This window comes from Gopherus evgoodei, chromosome 8 (genome assembly GCF_007399415.2).
Source record: "Gopherus evgoodei ecotype Sinaloan lineage chromosome 8, rGopEvg1_v1.p, whole genome shotgun sequence".
In the NCBI taxonomy this organism is placed as follows: domain Eukaryota; kingdom Metazoa; phylum Chordata; order Testudines; family Testudinidae; genus Gopherus; species Gopherus evgoodei.
Genome location: NC_044329.1, coordinates 15700266 through 15718642, shown reverse-complemented (window position 1 = coordinate 15718642; position 18377 = coordinate 15700266). Strand labels below are relative to the sequence as shown.

Sequence of the window (18377 nt, the reverse complement as noted above, 5' to 3'; positions counted from 1 at the left end):
ACCCATACACTAAAAAGCATAAAAAGATACAGAAGTTACATTTCCAGGCCCATTTACTCCTTGGCTTGTCTGCAAGGACCAACAACTAGTGGTGACATGGACACCTGTCCACTAGGAACTAAACTGAGGTCATAGATTCATTTCACACAAGCCACTGAATAACACAGCATAACATCTTTCAGTCATTACCAACCCTTAGACTGATTTGAACCAGGCAGTTAGGGTGAAAGGCTCTGTGAACATTTACTAATACTATTGGCCATCCAGTCCCATATAAAGTTATTCTTTTAGTGTAATGGCACTTCTATGACAGTGGAATTTCTGTAGTTCATCCACTCAATGGGCATTAGTTAAATGTGCTAGTCCCTCCACATGTGTGCACTAAAAATGTAATAGAGTGAGACAGATTTTGTAAAAATTGTATCTACCAAATATTTCTGTTTGGAGTCCTAGATATACTCAGAACAGGTGAATGTGCTCCCACTGGATACTGTGGTGCTCTGGAAAGATCCCCTCTGTATTCCCGCCTAGAACTTGGGAACAACAGTAGTAGAGAATGGTCCACAAAGATTCTGTTACAGTGTTATGTAAAAGCCTAGTGGAAGAGAAGGACTCTGAGTAAATTTCAAGCAGATACCCATTCAATTCACCTGTTTGCGCTTAAATACTGAATCTTAGTGCATTAACCAAAGACTCCCAGTTACTTGGCCCACATTAGATGTGCATGTCAGAGGAAGTTGAGCCCTTTTGAATTGTTTAGAATTGCACTCATTCACCTTGTTTAAGCATAGTTGCTGGAGAAGGAGTTGTGCCAGGTCCTGCTGTTGTGCTGGGAGTTTATTCTGCTTCTCACGGGACACCACTGGAAGACGCAGCATTGTACTCCTTCGGAATTGGTAGTGCTTGGTGACCTTTTCCTTCAGCACTTGCATTAACTTCAACATAAGTTTGTTTTCCTGTTGTCAACCCCTGATGACTCAGACTGGGAGCTTTTCCCCCTAGGTATCTTCACAAAAAGGAAAGCAGTTCTTTTATTTGGATATAGCAATTGTGTATTTGTAAAAGAGTGGCAGAAGCTGCAAGCGGGGCACATCAGTGGAAGCTCCACGGGGGTATGTGTTTTGATTCTGACACAGTATGATGTTTATCTACTGTTGTGAATTGGCGCCAATGACATCTTTGTGCTGGTTCTGCCTGTTCACTTTCAGATGTCACTAGCCTTGAATGGTACCCATGCAATGCAACTCTTCTGTTCTACTAAATCGGTGGTTTTCAACCTTTTTTTCATTTGTGGCCCCCTAAACAATTTCAAATGGAGGTGTGGACCCCTTTGGAAATCTTAGACATAGTCTGCAGTCCCCCAGAGATCCACGGACCACAGGTTGAAAACCACTGTACTAAATAATCTTCTAGGTTTTCCCAGTGAAATTAGGACTGGGAGTCATTAATGATATTGTTAGTCTGTCAGCATTTCTATTGTAGATTCCAGTTATAAAAATTGGCTCTTGGTTTTAAATTCATGTTAAATGTTTTTCATGTGCTAAGAATATATGTATTACCCTAACTAATCCATGTGCTTGTGTTCAAGGGATGCTCCCTATTACCTTAAATTCTGCCATAAGTTCAGATCCCACTGCTCCCAAAATAGAGTCCTTCATTTGAGCAAAGGGAAATGCTCAACTACTTAATAGCAGTATCGGGACTGAGAGTCACAGTTCTTCTGTTCTGATTTCATTCAGCATGGGCCTTATTATCTCTTACTAGGATAACAAATCTGAGGATAAATCCAGCAATTCTGCCATTGGCTTTGTGGTGTATCTCACATCTGTAAGATCAATGCAAGCTGCAGTTAAATATTAAAAATTTCCTATTTGTAACTTCAAACAGTCAGTGAAGTAATAAATCTATGAGAGTTTCCATAGCATCATCTGTAGCTGACTTTAATACAAACAAACAAAACCTTTCCCACTTTTAGGGAAGTGGAGCAGCAGAACAGCTTATGGATTCTGAGGCTGCTTCTCTTTTAAGCCTTAACTGCCCACCTTCCAAAAGGAAAGCAATCTCTGTAGGAAGATACAAGCTTGGATTGGATGCTGTAAAGACAGCGTCTTAACAGAGCTGGGTCTAGACCACAAAATTCAGATCCCTTGCTAAAGTCTGGGGCATTCAGTTCTGGGGATTTTAGTTTGGATCCAGCTCAGCTTCTTAAGTAAAAGACAAATCACATGAGCATCCCCCCTTTAGCTCTGCCCCCTCTCTGCAGTGAAGGTGTTATGAATACGTGCCTGTCCTAGATGCCCTTTTCTGTACCTTGTAGCTTCTAACTGCCAGCTCAGTCTTGACTAGTACTGTAAGCAGTGGCATAAACTGCCTGTTATTCTTTTGCCCAGTGTTGGCTGGTGTTTTCTTCCCCCCCTTTTGCATGAGGAGATCTGGGTCATGTTGAAATGTTTCTACTCTGACGCCAGAGCTTCAGGTTCATTATTCTAACCCCACCTCCTTTCATCTGATTGGACAGGGAGCTCTCCCAGTTACCTTTACAGTCTAAAAGAAGCTAGGGGAACTCCAGAAACTGGAAGAGTTTTTCATCTGTGGCTGAGACTAAGGAAAGAGTTCCTTCTGGACTGCCTGTGTCTGTGGAAAGGAATAATAGCAAGCCTCTGCTCCGTGCTGGCACCGCAAGGGAAACAGCTTGTGTGCAATAGTTAGTGGACAAGACAAGCTCGTTCACGGGAAGCACAAAGGGAGACCGGTCAAGTAGTGGGATGCAGGTAATTAAGGTTGGTTGCGGCCAGGGTTCCGGGCTGTTGTGGTTTTTTGCAATCATTGTTGACAAAGCCGGATGCTGATTTGATGATGCTCATGCTGATGCCCCAGCTATATGAATGACACTGATTGGCTCTAATTGCTGTAAATGTGTGTGCACTTGTGGAGGTAACGTGCCTTTGTGACGGTGAATGGAAAGCTGCAGAGCTCGCTGAATGCTGGAGCGAGGTGGGACAAAGACTATAGGTGGAATGAAACAATGTAAAGTTCAATGATCCTTCAGAATGTTTGGAAGAATCGATATTTTAAGCCAATCTGTTGAATGTGAATTATAAACACAGTTCCTCATCCCCTATTGTAAACAACTATAACTGAAATAAAAAAGGCGGGGGGAGGGAACGGTGTTTGTTTGTTTCCTGGGCATTGCCTTTTGATCAGTTTTGCAGTATTAAACGAGTAATTGCACTATCAGAAAATGTAATATTGTCTGTTAACAGAGGAGGTTTTAGAAAAATGTCATTTATATAGTGAGATTATATTTTATAAGCGAAAATAATCCTTTTATAGTTCAGAATGTGCTGGAATTATACTACTCTGCTGCTTAGCCAATATGTTAATGTGGTTTTATTTATATGCTCCTTTCAGTAGCTGATTTGAACCTTTATTATTTGTTTCAAGGTCTTGATCTACACAATTATTTCCTGTAAAAATCATGGGGGTAATAATGGCCTTGAAATTTCTTTTCCTGTTGTGCAGAAACCCATTAACAAGATGCTTATCTCAGAAATAACTCTCTATAGCAGCATTTTATCCCAGTATTGCAGGGATTGAGCAGAGCTGTGTGGAAACAACAACAAATATTTCTTCACAAGATATTGCAGAAAACAAGTCATAATAGAGCTGCAGGTTATTTTGTCCTTTGCCCTTTTTTTCACACACTGGTAATTTAAAAAAAAAAAAAAACCTACCCAGAATTTCAAAAGGTTGTGCATGTTGATGTGAAACTTAATGTCAAAACAAAATATTGAAATTCAAACTTTAAAAAATATGTACCAAGACATTTTTAAAGAGAGATCCAAGTGGATTTTTTTCTCCCACTTAGAAGTGGTCCTGGTTTCAAGTGAAATGACACACAAGCTTGCACAGGTCTTTCATAAAACTGACCATTTACAAAAATTGAGGGCAAAATGCAAAACCTATAGACTCAAGACTCTTGTTAGGAATATTTTGCATACTGAGGCTGTCATTTTGCATTAGTTGGTGTTTAGGTACAAGTCACAACATGCAGAGGGCCAGATCCTGATACCTATCTTATGCTGAGTAACACTTTAAATCCACCAGTGGCCTCACTAAGTAAGGGTATTGGAATCTAGCCCCCAATAGGCAGAATTATAGGCTGGGTTGGTCATGCCTCCTGTTGTTAAGGTTGCCTGATACCTCCCATTAGAAGACCCTCTCTTCATTTGCTTACAGCTTTGCCAAATGTTAACTGTTGAGGCTGAAATTTTCCATGCCTTGTGTCTGCCTCAGGCTGATTATTATTTTTTTTTTAAATTCAGCCAAAATGGCTCAATAGTTTCAGAGAAAGAGTTTTGTTTTGCCTCTGTTTAAAAAATTCAGATACCTTTTTATTTGAACAGCTCTAGTGATCCCATGCCTTGGAACAGAAAGTTGAAATTCCCCAGGGAGTGGCCTTTATGGCAGGGATGTGCTTTTTGCTGTCCCTTGTGAAAATCTGCCCAAATTGGCCAAGCTATAAGTCTTTGGAAAATTGCAGTTTGCATGTACTCAGAGACTTCTATAATTTTTAGCAGCTAAAATCTCTGAAGAGTCCATCCTCAGTGAGCATGCTCAGTATCTTTAAAAGTGACCTGCAAAAGAAAAAACCTGGGTTAGAAATATCATTACTGTCAATTCTAATCATCCCTCACACATTTTAAACAGTCTTAATAAAAAACAGTTACCAATTTGTGTGACTGGGTTTCACTTCTTTAGTATTTTGATGTCATAATTTCATTGTTTCTCCAATTAGCCATAGAGTCTTCCAGGGGAGACAAGACCCAAATTTCTAATTTAAGGCCCTGGAGGTGGGGGAAGAGCTGCTGTTAACATAATGAAAACTTTTCAGGCCTTTAAAATAATAACATAACTCCTTTTTTCCCTTATTTGTAAGCAGTGCCTTTATAAACTTTTCAATAATGTTTGAATTTGTTCACCAGTAGAGGTTAGCTGGATCCTCAGCTGGTATAAATCAGCTTTTGAAATTAATGGAATCATGCCAGTTTACAGCCGTGTAAGATCTGAGCCTTTAAGGGAAAGGCAAAAATACTAATTCCAATGTCTAGAATTTATTATAGTAGCAGGGAACCATATGATTAAGGAGACCTACATTCCCTGTCTGCTGACCTTCTTCGGTTCATCAGTATTCTTTGCTCATTTTTCATCACCATTTATACAGTAGAATCAGTAGAAATGTAAAACTTTCTTGAAAATACTCTAATACGTTAGTTTCAATAGTATGTGAAAGATGAATTGCTTTGGATATTTCCTCGCCATTTCCTCCTGGCTGATTTAGGGCCTGATCCAAAGCCTATCCAAGTCCATTGAAAGACAGCCATTGACTGCAGTGGGCTTTTGGATCAGGCCTATAAAATCTTTTAAATGCAAATTACCCTCCAATGTGGAATAAAATAATAAGACTTGGAGGAATGGAACAAATATCAAATTTCTTGGCTCTGTAAGGTAGATACAGTAAAGATTAATGTCCTCACAAAATTACTGTTTTTGCTTCAGTGCATTCCTGTTTGTATCTGTGACATGACATTAAACATGGCAGGATGTGCTGTTAAAATTAATATGAAACATAAAGTTCTAAAGTTTTCTATAAGCCTACAAAGTGGGGTAGACTAGCTTTCCCTAATTTGGCATATTATTATTTCATTATATTATGAATCACAATTAAAAGATGTGACCAATTGGGTTAGCAGTAGATCATGAACGTGACTGAGGTCCAGTTATAGTTATTTGTACTAACTGTTGAGTTACATTTTCTTTTTAACTCACCAAAAATAAAAAGTCACTCATTCATCCAGGCCATTTTAGTTGCTTTGGACAAATTTTCTAAATTCCTGTCACCAAAGCCCTCTCTTTTAGCTACTTGCATTAACAATCAGAAATTTCTCTCTAGGAAATATCAGTGACTACTACTCTATGAGCTCTGGTCAAGAGCTGAGAGTGAAATTACTCAATTCAGACAGCTGTTCCTGGGTCCTGATCTGAAATCATACCAGGAGGTATGTAATAATGTAAACAATATAAAGATCCCATATTTTCAATATTTACAAATTAAATATTTTATAATAAACTCTGGATATGAGGTAGTTCTGTCTAGAACTTTAATCATAGTTGAGTTAGCTAGAACTTACATAATTACAATTTTGATTGAAAAGGATATTGATAAGAAAACAACGCAGATGAAATGATCAGAGAGGGATTAGGACAAAGAAATTGATCTGGATGAGTGGGTCTCTATATGGGAAAGGGAATATACATCTTCAAAGGTTAAAAAACTGGGCGTATTTCGTCTTGAGAAAAGAAGACTGAGGGGAGACCTGATAAGTCTTCAAATATGTTAAGAGTTGTTATACAGAGGATGGCAATCAATTATTCTCCATGTCCACTGAAGGAAGGACAAGAAGTAGTTGGCTCATTCTGCAGCAAGGGAGATTTAGATTAGAAAGCAGGGAACATTTTCTAACTACAAGGATAGTTAAGATCTGGGACAGACTTACAAGGGAGGTTGTAGAATCCCCATCACTGAAAATTTTTAAGAACAGGTTAGACAGGCACCTGTCACAGATGGTCTAGGTGTACTTAATCCTTCTTCAGTCAGGGGTCTGGACTAGCTGACCTTTTGAGGTCCCTTTCAGCCCTATGTTTCTATGATTACTGGAAACATATGACCCTCTCCTCCTATGGAAGTGTGGTATAATGTGAAATGTGGACTGTCTTTGTGATTGAAAAGATTTCACACCAAGTACTCTGATATGAACACCAGAGTTATGGCTTGTTCGGTAAACCAGACATCCTCTGGAATTGGAAGTAATCAGGCAGAAGTGGAGGCACACACACACACACACACACACACACACACACACACACACACACACACACACACACACACACACACACACACACACACACACACACACACACGTTTAGCCTTGGGCACAGGCATTGACTCCATGGGGGCTCCGGGGCTGGAAGACCCACGAGGAAAAAAATGGTGGGTGCTCAGCCCCTATCAACAGCCAGCTGACGCCCCCTGCCCCCAGTGCCTCCTGTCTGTCATGATCAGCTGTTCCGTGGTGTGCAGGAGGCACTAGGGGGAGGAATGGGGACAAGGTGCACTTGGGGGGGGGGGAGAGGCAGGTGGGGGTGTAGTGGGGGGGAGAAGGGGTCAAGTGGGGGGCAGGGCCTGGGGTGGAGCTGGGGTTGAGCACCCCTGGGGCCTGTAGGAAGCTAGTTCCTGTGGCCCTGGGGCTCAAAGTTTCAGCTGGTGGGGAGAGCTTAGGACTGCAGCTGCAGAAGGGGGGCAGGACTGCAGACAGGGGGTGAGGCTCAGGATCCTCAGGGCTTCTGACCCTTGGGAGCACCACGGCTCAGAGCTTTAGCTCCACAGACTCGGGGCTTCAGCCCTGTTGCTCCTTTCCTGGCTTTAGCGCTGTGGGGGATGCCGGGGCTCAGGGCTTTAGCTACAAGGGGAATGCTGGTTTCAGCTCTAGCGCTTCTCTCAAAGCTAAATCTCCAGGCTCCAGTGCCTCCCACTGAAATTGTGAGCAGATCCCTGGGGAGTCCCAGTGCCCCACACGGGGCTTCAGCCCGGAATGGAGCTATGGGACTGAAGCCCTGAACCCTGGCACTCCTCATGAGGCAGAAGCCAGGAACGGAGCCATGGGGCTGAAGCCCTGAGCACCAGCACTTCCCCAAGATCTAAAGCTGAGTCCTGGTGCTCTGGAGGGTCACAAACCTTGACAGCCCTCCCCGTCCCGCCCCCACGGCTGAAGTCCATAATGTCTTGTTCAGAGTTAGACATTTCAGAGTTAGACAACCCCCATCCCCGAGGTGTCCAGTAGACCCTCAGACTTACATGGTTATTTAGAACTGTGGTCACCCTTTCTGCCATACTTCAAGGAGGAGGGCTCCCCAGCCAGCAGGCCAGAATCCTTAGTCAGGTTCTCTGCACATAACTTGATCCTGAATAAGAACATACTGAATATTTAAACACTGTATTATAACTTTGCCGTAATAAAAAGTTTAAATAAACAAAACCAGAACAATGAAATGTTAATTTTGTTGTGGCAAAAGCCATCTGTATTTTTAAAAAATAAATTAACATGGTCCAGTGCTTTATAAATAGCCTGATCAGCACACTTTTTTTGGTGGTCTGGAAAATCCTTAACTGGCAGCAGGATGGTAATGTTATGTCCACAAAGTGTTTGAATTTTTGGCACTGAATAGTTCTATATGTTGAGCATTGGGCCAGATCCTCAGTGGTGTAAACTGGAAGTCAATGGAGTTACATCTATTTACACCAGCCCTGGATCTGGCCCACTATTTTAAGTTACAAGCTGTCATTGTCATTCAGTCCAAATCAATCTAGAATTACAAATAAACAATTAAAAAAATTAAATGCTATTTTTTATATAATGCCCCAGTTCAGTTCTACATATACTCTTGGGTGATATCATAAGACAGAAAATATAAATTCTCTATGGCACACAGTGTAAGACCATGCATATGGCATTTATATTACTGATACCTCATTTTTCTCTCATACAAAAATTAGGTTAACTTGACCACATGCATTCCATTGTTGCAGACTGGTATGAAATTAATTTAAAATGTGACCTTCCCTCTCCCCACATTCCCTCCTCTCTCCCCACCCCCCGGGCATTGAAAGAACTACCCTTTGATGACAATGATAAGATGAAGAAAATTAGCCGCTATGTTACAAACCAAGAAATCCTAACTGGCTTGGCCCATTATAAGCATACGTTTAATCTGTAAAATTTGAGTATGGATTTCTGATTGCTGTCCAAGTGTGTGGTGTTTGAGGGGTTTTTGATTCAGTTTTATTGCAACTGATCAATGTTTTGCTGTCTAAAATGCTATTAGCCAGCATGACCCAGTTAAGAGCGTATTTTGCAAAGAAACAAGAATTAAAGATTCTGTGCTGCTTTGTACATCATTGACACTATCCCATTGAACAAACAGGGGTTCTGAGAAATAACCCATTTCTAAATTTTCCAGACTGACCTCAATGGCTCTTCACCTTTGTAAATCTTTTAAGGAAACAATATTGCAATACTCACTTGGTCTGATAAGGAGGCTCATCCAGACTATGGTATGTGGTACCCACCCCACTTTGGCATGCTCAGAACATCAGCTGTGTGATATCTCAAGAGAACATAAACTCTCTGCTATACTGCATGCCAAATGAGAATTTCAAAAACTAACTGCTCAGCTTGCACCAGGAATATTTGTTTCATTGAGTCTAAAAGATCGTCTCTACTAATTCCCCACAATAGCAGTATGCACATACTCCACATTACTGTTTAAGGGCCCTTCCAATTAAAGATCAGCTGAGCTCATACTATTCGTGTTTTTGTCTAATCCACAAATAGTGTGGTCTTTCCGCTAATGGCAAATGTTCAATTTGCACCTGTCCATACTTTCCCTTCTTCAAATCCCTCTCTGCTGCTGAAGAAGGCCATTTTACATGACTCTTTGTAAGACAATTCAATTGCAATGTGAAGGCTCCGCTCTGATCCACATATAGATCTCTTAGCCACAAGGTGGATGTCTGCACTTCTTCCATGCTTGGACTTCATTTGGAGTTCATAGAATGAAAATTACATTATGGCCCACATTCTGAAAACAGATGTGATTCTGTCTAAATGGGTGCCAAACATGCCCAGGTTGTGCTGCTAAAAAAGCCCAAATTCTGGCTGCAAATGGCCTGCAGAAATACATCCATCCAAAAGATTAGAGTCTATCTGAAACTGTAAAGGCCAAGCCCCCTGTTCTCTTACAAGCTCCACCATAGATTCACTGGGACCATTAGATCATCTAGTCTGACCTTCTGCATAACATGTTCCCTGGTGCAATTTCTTCCTCTGAGAGTAGAAGTCAAATGCTTGGGAGTCTATGTGCAGAGGTGAGTATTGCTGCGTAAGAATGTGTACTATCCCTCATTAACCCTTCCATGATTCTTACTAGAGGCCCTGTAGAGTCAGATCTCTGCATGTTTTCAGGGTAGTCAGCTATGCAGCTATTCAGGGTAGCACTCTGCCGTGGACCCTGGCAACAGCCCGAATTTGTGTGTTCTTGCAAATGCGTGTGTATATGTAATTTAGAGAGACATGTGGGTAAGGTACTATCTTTTATTGGACCAGCTTTTGTTGGTCAGAGAGACATGTTTTTATGCTTACCCAGAGCTCTTCTTCGGGTCTGGAAAAGGTACTAAGAATGTTCTGAAAGGAGAACTTGGTCCCAGGTGTTCAGCATACTTTTATGAATAAAGACTGGATGGACAGGGAATTAGGAAAAGCCACTATAAAAACAGGGTTTTAATTTGGTCAGCCTCAGCAGAGAGACAAAAGATAAGAAGGGGTGACAGATAGCGAACCACTTTCATTTCCCCCTAGAAGAAAGTGACAGATATTTATCTTTTCTTTGTAAGAACAGATAAAAATCTCTTTTGTTCACAACACTGTGATTGCCCTAAATGTAACCCAGTTTCATAGATTCCAAGACTAGAAGGGACCACTGTGCTCATCTAGTCTGATCTTCTGTACAACACAGGCCATAGAACTTCCGAAAACTAATTCCTTTGGAACTAAGCATTTTATTTTATTTGTTAAAATCTTGGTTTAAAAATTGTGTGTGATAGAAAATCCACCATGAATCTGGTAAATTGTTCCAACCGTTAATTACCCTCACTATTAAAAATGTATGCATTATATCCAATCTGAATTTGTCTAGCTTCAGCTTACAGGCAACGAATCCTGTTATACCTTTCTATGCTAGACTGAAGAGCCCATTATTAAATATTTGTTCCCCATGTAGGTGTTTGTAGACTGTGATCAAGTCATCTTTTAACCTTCTTTCCTTGAGTCTATCACTATAAGGCAGGTTTTCTAGTCCTTCAGTCATTTTTGAGGCTCTTCTCTGAACCCTCTCCTATTTATCCACATCCTTCTTGAATAGTGGACACCAGAATTGGACACAATATTCTAGCAGCGGTTGCACCAGTGCCAAAAACAGATGTAAAACAACCTCTCTGCCTACTAAGATTTCCCTGTTTATGCATCCAGGGATCTCACTTGCCATTTGTTGCATCAGAAGCTCATGTTCAGCTAATTGTCCACAATGACCTTCAAATCTTTTTCAGAGTCACTCCGTCCAGGATAGAGTCCACCATCTTGTAGGAATGACCTATGTTCTTTGTTCCTAGCTGTATAATTTACATTTACCTATATTAAAACACAAATTGTTTGCTTGTGCCCAGTTTACCAAGCAATCATCAAGATTGCTCTGTAACTGTGTCCCATCTTCTTCATTATTTACCACTCACCCAATTTTTGTGTCCATTCGTCAGTGATATTTTTTGTTTTTCTTCCAGGTCACTGATAAAAATGTTAAAAAGCGTAGGACCAAGAACCAATTCCTTCCTGTGGGACCCCATTAGAAACGCTGTGATGAATCCCCTTTACAACTACGTTTTGGGACCTAGCGATTAGCCAGTTTTGAATCTATTCAATGTGTGCCATGTTTATTTTGTATTATTCTAGACTTTTAATCAAAATATCATGCAGCACCTAGTCATGTGACTTAGAGAAGTCCAGGTATATTATATCAATGCTGATTACCATAGTTTTGGCCAAAGTCTTGTGAGACTAGCTCACAATATCTTGATAAAATAAGCTGTTTGAGCCAGAGAATGTTATTTTTTCTACAAGTAGCATCTGCTACTCAATCAGACTGGCTCCTGTTGCAGTCATGTGGTGTTTTCCAACAGGGGATGAGGAATCACACACAGCAGACAGATGCAGAGACATAACCAAGCCTAGAATTACATGGGAGAGAATGATTCAATGATGTATCTATTCCTCCTCAACCCTTCCTCTCTCCCCAGCTGTTCTCATATTCCAAATGGCAGACCTCATGCCATAGAATGTGGAAGACATATGGAAGCCCTTCCACAGACACAGGATATATAATTAGGCACCTAACTCCATATTAAGGCACCTAATACATGGTGTGACTTTTCACAGTGTTTCAATAGCATTTCAGTGGGAGTTTGCCCAGCATCTCTGAAAACCCTCTATTTAGGTAAATAAATATGGATTTGAGTGCCTCGGTCTTATGTCTCTTGAGTCTGAAGATTTGGGGCTTATTTTTAATGGACCTCTGAAAATGTTGTTACAAAATATGTATGCAACATAATAACCTGGTCTAGGAGGAAACAATGTAGGCAGGACATGGGATTGGGAGTTAGAAGGCATGCAGTCTATTTCCAGATTTGCCAGGGACTCTCTGTCTGCATTTGGACCAATTATTTTATAACTCTGAATTTAGATTTCCCTATGTAATATAAGTGCTCTAAGGTATATAGATAAGTGCTGTTTAAGTACAAAGTATGATTTTTATTATATGTATCCATGTGCACATGTAAAAACCTCAAGTTGTTCCTGTTAACGGATGTCCTTGCCAAATTTTACATTTCAAAATGTATAAATTCATTAATTATTTGGATATCGCTTTTAATCTCAGGTCGTTTTTCAAGTGTTCATTGGAAATTTTGCTTGAAAAGTATTAAACGTAAACCTCCACAAAAGATAGTTGGACTAAATCTGATCAAATCCTTCTTGTTTCTTTCCACTTAATTGATAACACTTACAAGTTTAGCCAGGCGTGTCAATTGGATGTAAAATCTTCAGTCATTATGTCTGTTATTACATGAGAAAGTAAGTGAGGCTTTCAACCTTAATTTCCCCATCTATCTCCTAGAGAACTGTAGTGTTCCTTCTCTTGTTAATATAATTAGTCTCAGACATATTAAGTTATGAAACTAAAAATACAGTAAACCAGTTATAACGCGTCTTACATTTTGGACATGTAAGAAATAATGTCCATAAAAGTCAAATCCTTATGTCTCTTGTTTTTCTGTTAATATTATTTATTCCTCATTCTTTATAACTTTACCATCCATGTGTTAATGTTCTTGGGACTTAATCTTGTGTTTCTTCCACACCCAAAACTCTTACTGGCTCAGGCACTTGACTGACAGTGAAATTTTTAGTTAGTAAAAAGAAATTGTTCCTAGTAAAATATAAATGTTAGACACATAAAATCCCATTTTAAAGGTCAGGGTCACAAAGATGACAAGTGCGGAATTTAATGGCTTTATATGTTGTTCTGCCCTCCCAATGTCTTCTGAAGTTCAGAGAGATTCCAAACTTTAAATGATTAACTGGTATTTTCCAGACTACCAGCCAAATGAATGCTTAGCAGAATGTGAAGATATGCCTGCAGTCCTCAGAAGATTAATGAGTCAGATCTGCATTCAAGAGAGAGAGACTGGGCCAGATACTGCCGTCTTTGTACAATCAAAACTCCCACTGAAGTCAAGGAAGCACCAACAAAAACATACATAAGGTAAGTAACTTCTGCTTTCAGTCAGTACCCTGGATTCAAGCAAATGGGCCAGATCCTCAGTTGGGGTAATTGGTGTAACCCTATTGGGACAATGCAGTTTTTGCCTTTGAAAGAACTGCTAGATCAGACCATTGTCTAAGTTGATGGGTTTCTAAATCATACTGGGCTAAGTCTTGTTTGTTCAGTAGGAAAAGGTCCCCCATTCTGGTTTTAGAACTTAATATTGTTATGCTCCTTCCCTTTCTTATGTCTGCCAGCTGTATTATTTATTTAGGCTCCCTGTAATAAGGACACCATTGTGCCTGAGTGTTGTGAGAGAAAACAGAGAGCTGGGCTCTGCCCTTGCTGTGTAACTATATCAACACACCAACAGAAGCCCTCTTCATTTATTTATTTATTTACTTATTTATTTTCGTATTCAAAGAAAGGAATGCATACCTGATGACAAAAGCAGGCCTTAGTTGTTATTGCACCTCTTCAGCTGGGTCCTTGTCCCCTGGAAACTAAACATTCCTCTCTTGTTTAACTTGTTTCATTTTTTTCCCCTGGAAGAGAAACAAATGGATTGCAGTTTGCTGGGGACTGTGTTTTATTCGAGTTTTGCAGCACTGTTTCTTATCGATACTTAGCTACAGACATGATTCCTGATTGTCTCTCCTAAATGGGAATTATTATTAAATTTAAGTCTCAGACACGTAATACTGTTACCTATAGAAGAAGGTGGAATGGTAAAGGGAAGGCAATAGACTTTAAGGCACTAACAGCTTCCTATAGCTGGCTGGCAGTTCTGTCAGTGCGTCTTACCTAATAATGCCTTGACGCTAGATGTCTCTGGGAGCAGAACCTAGCCCTAAACTTCATTTCGAGTTGGTGGTCTCATCCAATTGCCAATGGATCAGTGGTCACATCACAACGTCTACTATCATTAGTACAATTGCCATTACTTTGATATCCCTGCTGCCATGGTTTGGATGCCATGGAGACCTCTCTCAATGGTTCCACTGGCTCAGGACTGAGGCATGTTAACGAGGCTGCCAGAAGAAATTTGCTTACCCATGTGGCAGCTTCACCCAGGCTAGTTTTAAATGTCACAAGTGATGGGGCTTTCTCTACTCCGTTTGGAAGACTATTGAGATTCTGTGTGGTTACTTTAGGTAGGACAGGCTGTTTAGTTAGTGTAGGAGACTGGGAACTAGAAAGCACCATATGGTTGTCTATATTAATTTGTGTGTACAGTTGTGTATGCATATGTGATGATAAACACAATTCCCTCTGAAAGTCTTGGCCCTATAAATTCAGAAGCAATATAAATAAAACAAATCACAGAGGAACATGTATCTGTCTTCCTTCTGTTGGAGGACCAGAGCCAATACCATCGGTCTGAGCCCCTGAAGTGCACACTAGCAGATAGCTGCCACAAAAGAAGCAGCTTAGCTGAATGGTGCTGCCTCACACAGGGCCACACAGAGCGGCAAAATCCTTGCTCTTACACAGTCTTATCCTACAAAATGTTGAGTGCCTCCTGTGCTGCAGTAGGAGATGTCAATTCCCATTGGCTTCAAAATGAGTTGACACTCTCAGCACCTCACACAAAGCTCTTAGCACGCTGCATGCTGAGGCCCATAATGCTAGCATCCTGAGGATGCCAAAGGTAAAAATGAAAGATTTCCTAAAAATTACAACAAAGTATATCATTAATTACAACAAAGTATATCATCAAATTACAATCAAGTCACAAATTATATAATTTCAAAGCTACCTGCCTCCTCTGGGAACTTCAGTCTGATTTCCTGTCCACATTTAGCTACAGCTGCAACTCTCTCATTCAGACAGTGTTCTGTCTTTATGCCCTTAGTCATCATATTAGGTGGATTATGAAGTATAAATTCATCCTTTCTCCCTTCAGGTAGTGCTGCATGAATACAAACTATCCATATAGCAAGGTAAATCACATCTGTTGGAATAGGGCACTTTCCTCCTACAAATTATGATTATCCGGATTCACAGTATGTATCAAATGAAATGTAATGCCTGATATTTCATATACGATGTATTCCCTCAAAAGGGAATTTGTCCCATTCTGGGCTTAAATTTTTCCTTTGCCCAGTGTCATGGCACTAATTTTAGTTATAACTCCTGAGACCAGCTTAAACAACTTGATCTCTTTAATAGGATTTAAGCTCTTCAAACATTTATACTTAGTTATGTTTTCCTTTAGTTATTATTTAGGCAAATTTATTATTTTCTTTTGAATTAATAAGTTCAGGGTTTTGCTTTCAATAGAACAGAAGTTGTACATCCTTAAAAGGGAATGTGTGGGAAACTTGTTTGATGTTTGTTTTTATTTTCTAAAGGGACATTGAAATATGACTTGATTGTTCAGACTTAGATTCATGAACTACTTCAGTAGCAGGCAAGTATTTAAAACAACACAAGGAATTGGTGCTCACGTTCTGGTTGATAAACCCAACTCGGTTTTTAAAATGGTGTCCTCTTAGAAAACCAAATTTAAACTCTGTTGAATATGAATTGCGGTAAAGGGACATTCCTATCTGCAGACTTCATAAAATCATTGTCACAGGCTATTCTATCCTATATAGGTTTTTATACCATGCTCATGACCAGAGTATCTGAGTGCCTTCCTGTAGTGTGTTTAGTGATGTGTCTGAGGGTAGGTCTGCACTGGAGCTGAAAGGTGTAAATTCCAGTTTGAGGAGAGAGACCCGTATTGGCTCTGATCAAGCTAAAAATAGAAGTGGCATGAGCAGTGTCACGGTCTAACCTCCCCAGTACGGGTCTTGGCCAGGATTGTACTTAGGGTTGCCAGCTCCTCCCATCACTCATACTGCTGCCTATATACTTCTGTTTCAATCAGAGCTAGTGCAGTTATATCTCCGCAAGCCTTAGTATAGACATATCCTGACATATGTCTCTTGTGGCTTATTCTCTCATCCTCTTCCCAGCGAAAGAATTGTGTATGCAGTGGAGTGTTTTGGGTAACAAGGTGTTTTTTGTTAAATGTCACTTTGCTATGTGATTATGTTAGAGAAGGAAGCGTGAACAAATGCACCTGGCACTTGGAGTGTAAGGTGGAGAGGTTTGTGATGGTCCTTTGTTCCTGGGGCTGTTCGTTCCACAGTCTGACCAGTCCCAGGAAAGTTCTGTCTCTCTCACAGATGAACCTTACTCTTATTGACAAGAGTTTCATTGTGCCAGCCAGAGGAGCAGAGTCGGCAACCTTGCCTTCATCTCGGAGTTCTAAGTGGTCTTACAGGTCAAAAGACTCTTCTATTGACTTTCTATGCATTTGCAAACCCGCACTCCTATTCTCAGTTACACATGTGCCTGGGTAATACTCACCTGGGGGCAGGAAAGGAAGGCAGCACTGTCTCCTGGAAGTCAAGAGACTTGGATTCTGTTCCCAGCTCTGAGCTGTTGTGTGACCTTGAGCAAGTCACTTCCCCCCTCTGTACCTCTCTTCCTCTTCTCACTCTTTGTTTCATCCATTTAGACTTTAAAGTGTCTAGGGGCAGGGTGTGTGTCTATAGCTACGTCTACACAATTCTCAGCTTTCGTACATATTCACACTAGCTCTCATTGAGCTAGAGTGCTAAGAATATTACTGTAGTACTACATGGGCAGTGACAAGCGATGACATGTGGCCTAGCTATGCTGAGTACAAACCTGCCTGAACCCAGTGGGTCTGTACTCAGGGCAGCTAATCCACGCCAGCACTAGCTGCTGCCAGTGCTACCCCAGCTACTACTACTGTTTTTAGCACACTGGCTAGTGTGAGTGTAGACATATCCTATATGGTTGTGCAGTGGCTAGCGAATTGGGGCCCCTATCTCAAGTAGGGCATTTAGTCACCATTGCAATAACATTGGTCTTTTTATTGTTGTAGTGGTCATCATTACAGTCAAAGCGGGTGAGTAGATTTTGTGTCTGTGTTACTATATTTTAATGGGGACAAACCCTCCTTGCAGCTTTGCCTGAGTGAAGAATGATTTAAAAACCTAGTGAGAACCTTGGGATTTGGTCCATGATGCATTTGCAAGGTTTATTAAAATAATGAGCATTTAATATTGCCATACATCTACAAAGTCCTGTAAAACCATTAACTAATTGGTAGAAAATACTGAATAACTACAACATACTTCTGCTCTAATGCAGTGATCGGGGATTAACTTGAGTAGGAAGGATTCCAATGAGAAAAGAATAAGTATGTCTGTGAGATCAGTATTTCAATCTTCCGTCCTACTAACTAGGTTGATTTACTAGTGAGTGTAACCATATCTGTGACATCTGTCATTAGGAGACGTTTTCCAGCAGTGTTATTCTGTGCCTGTCAAGCTGCTGCTGTTTGGCTGATCTTGGGGGAAAAATAGGAAGTATTTTTTATTTTTACTCTGTGTTTGTGCATCCGCTGACCTAGTTTTCAAAACCAACACTCTCAGCAGCCATCTGTAGCCCTGCTGGTGCCAAGTAATGAAAATATCATTATAAGGTAATATCCCCAGTGGGTGATTTAAGGTTTTTACAGGTAGTGGCTGGTATTTGCGTTTGCAGCATTTTACCCTCATTTTGAGTTCCGCTTTCTTGAGCATACATTAAAGTAAGCTACACAGCCAGGTGTGCATAAGATTTTGAGTGTTACGGGATAATGAAAAAAAACCTTGTATAGAGTACTTAGTGGATTATCTTTTTCATTCATTTATTTTCACTATCTCTCCTGTTATGTGCCCATCTGGCCTGTTAATTCTTTTTTACCTGCTCCTTTTTCACTTTATGCTTGATTTAAAATCTACTTTATCAGACTAGGTAGCAACCAGTTTGTTGTGTTTGAAGCTGAAGGAGGAAAAATTTTCAATGTTTTTAGGAGTCATTTT

The 18377-nt window shown here is 40.4% G+C and overlaps 1 protein-coding gene across 4 annotated transcripts in view; it reads left to right on the top strand.

Annotated features, from left to right (window-relative positions):
- Nucleotides 1-2578: 2578 nt before the first annotated feature.
- The window catches only part of SHROOM1 (shroom family member 1), a 69103-nt gene continuing 53304 nt past the window's right edge, over nt 2579-18377 (top strand). For 2 of the 4 annotated variants that reach the window (XM_030573584.1, XM_030573581.1), the window contains exons 1-2: nt 2579-2771; nt 13318-13488. The gene's annotated coding sequence lies outside the window, so the exon portion shown is untranslated. Of the gene's footprint in view, nt 2781-5953; nt 6060-13317; nt 13489-18377 lie in introns of all 4 variants that reach the window. The other 2 variants (XM_030573582.1, XM_030573583.1) reach the window with 2 other exon arrangements.